General features: G+C 44.2%; 1 non-coding gene across 1 annotated transcript; it reads right to left on the reverse strand.

Moving 5' to 3' along the window:
* Positions 1-5137: 5137 nt before the first annotated feature.
* LOC126934608 (U6 spliceosomal RNA) lies at positions 5138-5244 on the reverse strand. Its single transcript, XR_007719060.1, has one exon. It is a non-coding gene; the product is annotated as a U6 spliceosomal RNA (small nuclear RNA).
* Between the last annotated feature and the right edge of the window lie 5156 nt (positions 5245-10400).

Here is a 10400-nt window from a genome sequence, read left to right on the forward strand (position 1 = left end):
CGGTGAAACCCCGTCTCTACTAAAAAATACAAAAAACTAGCCGGGCGAGGTGGCGGGCGCCTGTAGTCCCGGCTACTCGGGAGGCTGAGGAAGGAGAATGGCGTAAACCCGGGAGGCGGAGCTTGCAGTGAGCTGAGATCCAGCCACTGCACTCCACCCTGGGTGACACAGCGAGACTCCGTCTCAAAAAAAAAAAAAAAAAAAGAAGAATTTATCTGGCTGGGTGTGGGGGCTCACACCTGTAATCCTAGCACTTTGGGAGCCTGAGGTGGGAGGATCACTTGAGCCTAGGAATTTGAGATCAGTCTGGGCAACATAGTGAGATCCCATATTTATATAAACAAAAAATAAAATAATTTATCTGTAAACCAAATTAAAAATACAGGCTCTGGGAAGGCTGGGTGCGGTGTCTCACACCTGTAATCCCAGCACTTTTGGAGGCCGCGACGGGGGATTGTCTGAGGTCAAGAGTTTGAGACCAGCCTGGCCAACATGGTGAAACCCCATCTCTACCAAAAATATAAAAAATTAGCCGGGTGTGGTGGCGCGCACCTGTAATCCCAGCTACTCAGGAGGCTGAGACAGGAGAATTGCTTGAACCTGGGAGGTGGAGGTTGCAGTGAGCTGAGATCACGCCATTGCACTCCAGCCTGGGCGACAGAGCGAGACTCTGTCTCAAAACAAAACGCAAAAACAGGCTCCAGGGGCACAGGCCAGGTCACTGAATTCAAGTCTTCAGCTCGAGGCCAGGGAAGCTGTGCCTTTAGTCTTGCATCCCCATGTGGGAACCACTGTCATAGTTGAAGGAGCACCTTATCAGTTGGATTTCTACCAGCTTGAGAGTTGGGTGAGGTAGATTATTGGAGAACGGTAGGGGGTCCTTAGGAATCTCAAAAATCTCATCAAATAGAATCCTGCAGCCACTGGACAGGGAACACTGTGGAAGTCAAGACAGGAAATGAGAGTGCAGAGGTACAGGTTTCCCACCCAGAGGTCTGATCTTGCCTAAAATTCTGCAAATGACTAAATCATGATCTTTTCTTTGAATGAGAATTGCAGAATCAGACCATCTGAATTCGTACCTGGTTCCCCCAGCTTCTAAACTTCGTGAGCTTGGGCAAATTACCTAACTTCTCTATGCCTGGCTTTCCCATTTACTAAACAGAAATGATCATCGTTAATTACCACCTAAGGATGTTGTTAGAATTTTAAAATACAATACTTAAAACTGTGTCTGGCACACAGTAGGCATCCAACAAATATTATTAGTCATTATGGGGTTAGATAATAATATCAAATAATAATAAAACTCAGTTCTACATAATGCTTATAGCACAAAAGAGTGAACTTCCAAAATATTTCTGGGCATTGCGTCAGGTGCTTTACACATAATTTTAAAAACTTCTTATTCTAAATTATAGACTCATAGAAAGTTGCAAAACTATGGAATGGTAATTCTCATTAGAAACAAAACAACAAAATAAAATGACAAAAAAAGTTGCCAAAATAGTACAGAGAGGAAATGCCTGTGTCCTATTTTCCCAGCTTCTTCCAATGTACCATCTTATAAACGTACACATATTTATATTGATATATATATATTTTATATATATATACACATTGTTTGTTTTGTTTTGTTTTTGAGATGGAGTTTCTCTCTTGTTGCCAGGCTGGAGTGCAATGGTGCAATCTTGACTCACTGCAACCTCCGCCTCCCGGGTTCAAGCAATTCTCCTGCCTTAGCCTCCTGAGTAGCTGGGATTACAGGCATGCGCCGCCACGCCTGGCTAATTTTTGTATTTTTAATGGAGACAGGGTTTCACCATGTTGGCCAGTCTGGTCTCAAACTTCTGACTTCAGGAGATCCACCCATCTTGGCCTCCCAAAGTGCTGGGATTACAGGCGTGGGCCACCGCGCCCTGCCTATAATATATATATTTTTAGATGAAACTTTCCAGAAGAAGAAACTGAGACTGACAAGTGAAGCAACTTACCTAACGACAGACAAACTCAAGTTCTCCAACTAAAGAGAAAAACTGCCTTTAATTTTTTGGCGTAGGGGAGTAGCTGACAGACAAATGACAATCAGGCCGGGCGCGGTGGCTCAAGTCTGTAATCCCAGCGCTTTGGGAGGCCGAGACGGGCGGATCACGAGGTCAGGAGATCGAGACCATACTGGCTAACACGGTGAAACCCCGTCTCTGCTAAAAAAAATACAAAAAACTAGCCAGGCGAGGCGGCGGGCGCCTGTAGTCCCAGCTACTCGGGAGGCTGAGGCAGGAGAATGGCGTGAACCCGGGAGGCGGAGCTTGCAGTGAGCTGAGATCCGGCCACTGCACCACTCCAGCCCAGGCAACAGAGCGAGACTCCGTCCCAAAAAAAAAAAAAAAAAAAAAAAAAAAAAAAAAAAAGGAAAGTGACAATCAGAAAAAGAAGCCTGCTTCCCCCACCCAAATCCATTATTGAGGTATGATTGACAAATAAAAATGCTGTATATCCAAGGCACACAAGGTGGTGTTTTTATATATATATATACACTGTGAACTGATCACTACAATCATACTAACATATCCATCACTTTACCTAGTTAAATTGTCATTTTGTCTTTTTTTTCCTTTTTTTTTTTTTTTTTTTTTTTGATGTGAGGAGAACACTGAACCTACTCTCTCTGCAAATTTTCAGAATACAATACATTATTGTCTGGGAGCGGTGGCTCACGCCTGTAATCCCAGACTTTGGGAGGCCGAGACGGGTGGATCACGAGGTCAGGAGATCGAGACCATTCTGGCTAACACAGTGAAACCCCGTCTCTACTAAAAATACAAAAAAATTAGCGGGGCGTGTGGGCGGGCGCCTGTAGTCCCAGCTACTCAGGAGGCTGAGCCAGGACAATGGCGTGAACCCAGGAGGCGGGGCTTGCAGTGAGCAGAGATCGCGCCACTGCACCCCAGCCCGGGCGACAGAGCGAGACTCCGTCTCAAAAAAAAAAAAAAAAAAAAAAAAGGATACAATACATTATTAACTACCGTTGCTATGCCATACACTAGATCGCCAGAACTGAATCCTCTTACAACTGAAGATGCATACCCTGTATCAATAGCTTCCTTTTCACTACCTTCAAAAAGCCTCCTTTTGAAGAGGACTGAGTACTCTCACTTGCAAAGTGCTTCACCTTTTCAGAGATGGTTACATATTTTATCACATTTAATTCCTGAAAACAGCCCTGTGAGATAGCAGGGTAGACAATGTTATTATTTCAACTTGACATAGTCTAAGGTCACATGGCAGACTCAGATACAGCTGCCTTTAAAAATGTCCAGAAAAATGGTTACATTAACAGGTACTGAGTGTACCTTTTCATCCTATAATCTCGATACCACCAGAAAATAAACCAGCAAGTTGTCATCTATAAATGAACATTTTGTGGGGAGAACAGAATACCTGGTGTGCTGAATATGTGGAAACTCTTACTCATTTCTTTCTAAACTCTTCCGAAATGATAGAAAAATCATGTAACAAATGAGGCAACAGACTCTTGTGAACTTAGGCTTTCAGCCTGGAAGCCACAGCACAGGGACCACAGGGAAGAAAAATTGTTCTGGGCTTTTAGATGCCCAAACGCCTCCAAAGACACCTTCATACTGGAAATCATAAAAGTGAATTTGGCTCCCTCTTTAAAGCCCAAGGACCAAACTGGATTTACTGTTTGAGTGCAGGAAACTTTACCAAGATTATGGAAACAGAAAAGAATTCAAGATTAACACATACTGTACATTTCAGTACAGGTGGCAGGACAATTAGAAATCTAGTTAAGCTATAGAAAATCTTCATAAATCTGGGAAGGATTTAGGTCTTGGTGTGCTTTGGTGTAACCCATCATCAGATGCATGTTGTACTCGGTCTCAGTGCATCCAGACTCCCCAGGTGCCGGGGAGATGATGTAAAGGGAAGAATAAAGAAGCGATTTTCTCTGATCCGCCTTTTGTGTGGAGCAAACAATTAGGTGGCACTGGTGCCTGCAAGGGGGAACTGAGTAAGTCTCTGAATGCTGCCTTGCGTTAACGTTCTAAAAGTTTCATGTTTTTCCTTTTAAAAGTAATTAAGAGCATTCTCATGAAATAAAAAAATAGCTAAGGGAAAAGAAAAAAAAAATTCAAAAGCAAAGGCAACCCTTGACCATGGCGGCTCCAGCCATCTCACTGACATATTCTCTAAAATAAAATAAAATAATTATATATTTATTTATAAATAATATATATTATATACATATATATGTGTATACACACACACACATATATATGAATATAATATATATTAGAGACAAGGTCTCATTCTGTTGCCAGACTGGAGTGCAGCACGCTGTCATGGCTCTTTGCAGCCTCAAATTCCTGGGCTCAAACGATCCTCCTGCCTCAGCTTCCTACTCAAAAGGGACTACAGGCCGATCCGTGCACCTCGGCCTCCCAAAGTGCTGGGATTACAGGCGTGAGCCAAGGCACCGGGCCATAATTTTCTTTTCCTTAATTAAAAAAAAATGTGGCTGGCCGGGCGCGGTGGCTCAAGCCTGTAATCCCAGCACTTTGGGAGGCCGAGACGGGTGGATCACGAGGTCAGGAGATCGAGACCATCCTGGCTAACACGGTGAAACCCCGTCTCTACTAAAAAATACAAAAAACTAGCCGGGCGAGGTGGCGGGTGCCTGTAGTCCCAGCTACTCGGGAGGCTGAGGCAGGAGAATGGCGTAAACCCGGGAGGCGGAGCTTGCAGTGAGCTGAGATCCAGCCACTGCACTCCACCCTGGGTGACACAGCGAGACTCCGTCTCAAAAAAAAAAAAAAAAAATGTGGCTGGGCATGGTGGCTCACACCTGTAATCATAGCACTTTGGAAGGCCGAGACAGAGGGATCACTTGAGGTCAGGAGTTTGAAACCAGGCTGGCCAATATGGTGAAACCCTGTCTCCACTAAAAATACGAAAAAATTATCCAGGCATGGTGGCGCACACCTGTAATCCCAGCTACTGGGGAGGCTGAGGCAGGAGAATCACTTGAATCCAGGAAGCAGAGGTTGAAGTGAGCCAAAATCATGCCACTGCACTCCAGCCTGGGCAACAGAGTGAGACTCCATCTCAAAAAATAAAAAATATGGACTGCTTCACGAATTTGCATGTCATGCTTGCGCAGGGGCCATGCTAAACTTCTCTGTATCATTCCAATTTTAGTATATGTGCTGCCGAAGGGAGTACAAAATTTTATATAATTTTTATATGTCAATAAAGAGTACTCATCTGATTTCTTCCAACCATTTGACAATGTAAAAATCATTAACTCAGGCTGTGCAAAAGTAGGCAGTGGATTCCCTGGATCTGGTCCAAGCACTGTGGTTTACTAACTCCTGATCTAGACCTACCCTGCCTTCTTAAATCTCTTCTGGAGGAATCCCATTAAGTTGGAGAAGATGGAGTTTCCCCAAGTTTGTGCAGTGGTCTGTTTTCCAACTTGCTAGGGCCTAGATCCTGTCTTCTAGATGTTTTGACTTTTTTTTTTTCTTTTTTTGAGACTGAATCTCACTCTGTTGCCCAGGCTGGAGTGCAGTGGAGTGATTTCAGCTCATTGCAGCCTCCACCTCCCAGGTTCAAGCGATTCTCATGTCTCAGCCTCCCAAGTAACCGGGACTACAGGCATGCGCCAGTATGCCTGGCTAATTTTTGTATTTTTAGTGGAGACAGGGTTTCACTATGCTGGCCAGGCTGGTCTTGAACTCCTGACCTCGGGTGATTTGCCCACCTCGGCCTCCCAAAGTACTAGGATTACAGGCGTGAGCCACTGCGCCAGGCCAAGATGTTCTCTCTGTGTCACCTGTCAGGCTCTGACAATCAGCTACCCTGTTCCAGAACAACTTGAACCCTTTTAATAGGATTCCTCTTCCATTCAACGATGCCTGTTCCAAAGCATGGATAAAAGGTAACAGAATACATACTTAAATTAGTTGGTTGAATTTTTACGGCATGTAAAACTGACTGATTTTTTTTAAATAAACAAAAAAAGAAGAAAGAATGTACACTTAAGAGTCGCTTGTAAAGAAGCTTTAAAATCCGGATCTTGAAATGATTTTCCAACCCCAGCTCTCAACAGGGCGCTCGTTGCTCTACTTCCAGCTGCATTTTGCAGAGGGTGCGGATATGTTTGCCCAGAAACAGGCTTGCAGAGGCTAATTCTGGCCTCAAGAGTTGCTTTCTCCTGACCAAGAAGGTTGAGGAAAGAAAGCCCCCTGCCCTCTTTATCAGGGATTTCCTGTGGGTGGAATGAAAGACTGCTTTAGGGTACTTTGGGAATAGATTTTTATCTGCTTTGGCAGTCTCTCAAATGAAAGACCAGAAAACACACCTTGAATGTCAGAAAAAGGAGTTTCCTGCAGAGAGCTTTGCAAATCTTTTGTAATTCCAGTGGAGTCCTGGGGATTGTGCCCAGTGCCTTAGAGCAGAAATTTCAAACCTGCCGGGTGTGGGTGAGCACCGGCCTTCCAGGTACCTCCCCAAGCCAAAAAGTCAATACCAGGAAAGGAAGAGATGGGTTTTGCCTTGTTTTTGACTTGTCTTGGGGTGAGCCCAACAGTGAGAGGAAAATTCTAGTACAGATGCAAACAAAAGGGCCCACGACATCCTATAGCTCAGTCCTGGAGAGGGGACAAGCAAAAAGGCAAGGCCCAAAATGCACTAGAAATAGGGCCTTCCTTGACCGAGGAGGATGCAGATTTACTGGGGGCTGCTGCCAGAATATGTACAAATTCCTGTGCCGTGGGGTGGAGCTCACGCTACACTCCCTCTCTCTTTGCAGGCGAAGGTACTTATGCCTCAGGTCCATACCAAAAGAGGGTCGAGGCAGGCAGAAATGAAGGCCAAGGCAGGCCCTCCTCTTATTAAACTGAACTGAAGTGTAGACCGAAGGCGTGAGCCTTACAGAGAAGCAGCTAAATGCAGGCACTGGTACTGGTCTGACCAGACCTGAGCCTTTCTCTGCAAGGTTTTGCCAGGAGTTAGGGGATTTTGTTTGTTTGGTTGGCTGGCTGGTTGTTGGTTAGTTGTTCCAGTAGTAGGAAATGTTTAGAGCCTCAAAAACAAACCGAATTTCTTTCGCAGTCCTTTTTCCTTGCAAAAGCCCGGCAGGCAATCAGAGGTAGGAGTTCATTATTCTGACAGGAACCAATTATCAACAGTTAGCAGAGGACAGGCAAAAGCCCAGAGGGAAAAGGGTCCTTTCTCCCTTGAACACTGAACAAATTGAATTCAAGAGATAGTTTAACCTAGTAAGTGTTCCTAAATTGTTGTTAGGATGCAAAGGTGCGTCCCCATGAGATAGCAAATAAATATGCTTTTCATTTTTCAGAAGATGAACATGATGCCTAGAGTTCAAGAAGGATTTGCAACCATTGAGTGACAGAGCTGCATTGGGATCAATAAGCAGAGAAACAGAAAAGAAAATACACTCCCTATAGTAAACTGTAAACATGAAACAGAGCAGAACAGCAAAGAGGAAGAAAAATAGTAAGCTGACAGAAGTTAGATCAAACCTATGTGTTGGGACAATCAATATGGGTATAAAAAGCTCACCCATGGGCCAGGTGCAGTGGCTCACGCCTGTAATCCCAGTACTTTGGGAGGGTGAGGGAGGTGGATCATTTGAGGTCAGGAGTTTGAGGCCAGCTTGGCCACAATGGTGAAACCCCGTCTCTATTAAAAATACAAAAATTAGCCAGGCGTAGGAGTGCACACCGGTAATCTCAGCTACTTTGGAGGCTGAAGCAGGAGAATCGCTTGAGAAGAATTGCTTGAACCTGGGAGGGAGAGGTTGCAGTGAGCCAAAATTGTGCCACTGCACTCCAGCCTGGGCAACTCCATCTCAAAACAAACAAATAAGCAAACAAAAAAAAAGCTTACCCATGAAAGAGAAAAATTCTTAGAATGCCTCAGACACAGTTTTTCAGCCTATGCTTTATGCTTTGTTTCCTTATTCTCTTACTATATAGTCAATTACATTAACAGATTTTCTGATGTTGAATCATCCTTTAATAACTAGAATCAACTCTATTTTGCCATGATATGTGATCTTTTGATACATTACTAAATTCAACCTGATAATAATTTAAAACTGTTGAGAACCATGAAGGGTCAGAGATTTTTTAACCTGCTTGCAAGCTAACAAGTTAGCCTGCTATAGTGTCATGCATATTAACAAAATACGAGACTCCTGGGTCAGAGGCAAAGGACTTCATTACTCACAGCATAGCAAGCGGTGTAAACATCATGTTCCCCTGGATTCCCTTGCCCCACAAGTACCACAGGAACGAAGTGAAGGGGCTGGAATGGATGCTGTACACACAGCAGGCTTGTGCCATAGCTCAGCAACTCCAAGCTTAGGGAGACTGAATTTTTTTTTTTTTTTTTTGAGACTGAGTCTGGCTCTGTGGCCCAGGCTGGAGTGCAGTGGCGCGATCTCAGTTCACTGCAAGCTCCAGCTCCCTGGTTCACGCCATTCTCCTGGCTCAGCCTCCCGAGTAGCTGGGACTACAGGCGCCTGCCACCATGCCCGGCTAATTTTTTGTATTTTTAGTAGAGATGGGGTTTCACCTTGTTAGCCAGGATGGTCTCGATCTCCTGACCTCATGATCCGCCCGTCTCGGCCTCCCAAAGTGCTGGGATTACAGGCTTGAGCCACCGCGCCCGGCCTAGGGAGACTGAATTTTTTATAAAGAGAAGTTAACAAAGCTACTAGAGGGAAACATTATTTGTATCACACTAGACAGTAAGCAAACCTGTGTTCTGCTCAGGATAGAGGTTCTATCACTATCTTCCGAAGTTGTTGATTGTACAAACATCTTCGAAAATATAGTCTGGGGCTGGGCGCAGTGGCTCACGCCTGTAATCCCAGCACTTTGGGAGGCCGAGGTGGGTGGATCACCTGAGGTCAGGAGTTTGAGACCAGCCTGCCCAACATGGTGAAACCCCATCTCTACTAAAAAAAATACAAAAATTAGCCAGGTAAGGTGGTGGGTGCCTGTAATCCCAGCTGCTCAGGAGGCTGAGGCAGGAGAATCGCTTGAACCCAGGAGGCGGAGGTTGCAGTGAACTGAGATCGCACCATCACACTCCATCATGGAGGACAAGAGCGAGACTTTGTCTCAAAAAAAAAGAAAAGAAAGAAAGAAAAGAAAATATAGTCTGGAACAAAGAGTAGTTAGTACCTCTATTTGTAAGACATGCAGAAACACAAGAGACCCACAGAGTGTCTCCCAACAGACTTTTGTCTACATTGGCATGTATTTGTAAGTGAAATTTATCTATAGTTTTTCAGTTATATAGCTATCCAGTATGAGAGGAGTCAGTATTTTGCTAGCTCCATAGAAAATATTAATAAATTATCACACTTGTACACGTTTAAAGAAAACATTGGGATAATATGGTCTTCAAAGCATTGTAGAGCTTACTCATATAATTGTCTTGGTCTACTACCTTTCTCAGGTATGCATTTTTGACCACCATTTGAATTTCTTCTATGGATATAGATCTTTCAGAACTCCTGCCTCATCAGTGTCCGTGTTTTTTTGTTTTGTTTTGTTTTTGTATTTTTGAGATGGAGTCTCGCTCTGTCACCCAGCCTGGGGTGCAATGGACGTGATCTTGGCTCACTACAACCTCGGGGTTCAAGCAATTCTCCTGCCTCAGCCTCCCAAGTAGCTGGGACTACAGGCGCCCGCCACCATGCCCACCACCACGCCCGGCTAATTTTTGTAGTTTTAGTAGAGATGGGGTTTCACCATGTTGGCCAGGCTGGTCCTGAACTCCTGACCTCAGGTCATCTGTCCGCCTTGGCCTCCCAAAGGGCTGGGATTACAGGCATGAGCCGCCATGCCTGGCTGAGGCTGTAATAATTTACTAAGTAGACTCATGCAACCCTGGATCCAACTTTAGCCCACGCTAAATAATATTAAGATATCAGAAACATTTGGCATATAAAAGATGCAAGATGGATGCAAGATTCCTTTCATATCCACATTTAGCTTTTCAGTTAAGCAAGTATAAAACAGTGAAGAGCTTGAATCATAATAGTATGTTATAGACTTAATCTGGTAATAACTAGTAGCAATTCCCATTCTAGATGTGGTCTTCCTATTGGAGAAAATCAAAATAGCCTTCAGTATCTGATATGGAAGTATTTATGTGACAATGCTGTATTTTTCTTAATTTACTAAACAGAGGAAATTGGAGGTAGTTTGCTTTCATCAGGTAGGACTAGCTATAGACCTTTACTGCCCTGCCTGGAGGGTATGCTAAATCTCCAAGTGCATGTCACAGGTTTTCTCTGCTGATAACTTCGCCATTTATTACCCCACAGATCATTACTA

Source organism: Macaca thibetana, chromosome 13 (assembly GCF_024542745.1).
Source record: "Macaca thibetana thibetana isolate TM-01 chromosome 13, ASM2454274v1, whole genome shotgun sequence".
In the NCBI taxonomy this organism is placed as follows: domain Eukaryota; kingdom Metazoa; phylum Chordata; class Mammalia; order Primates; family Cercopithecidae; genus Macaca; species Macaca thibetana.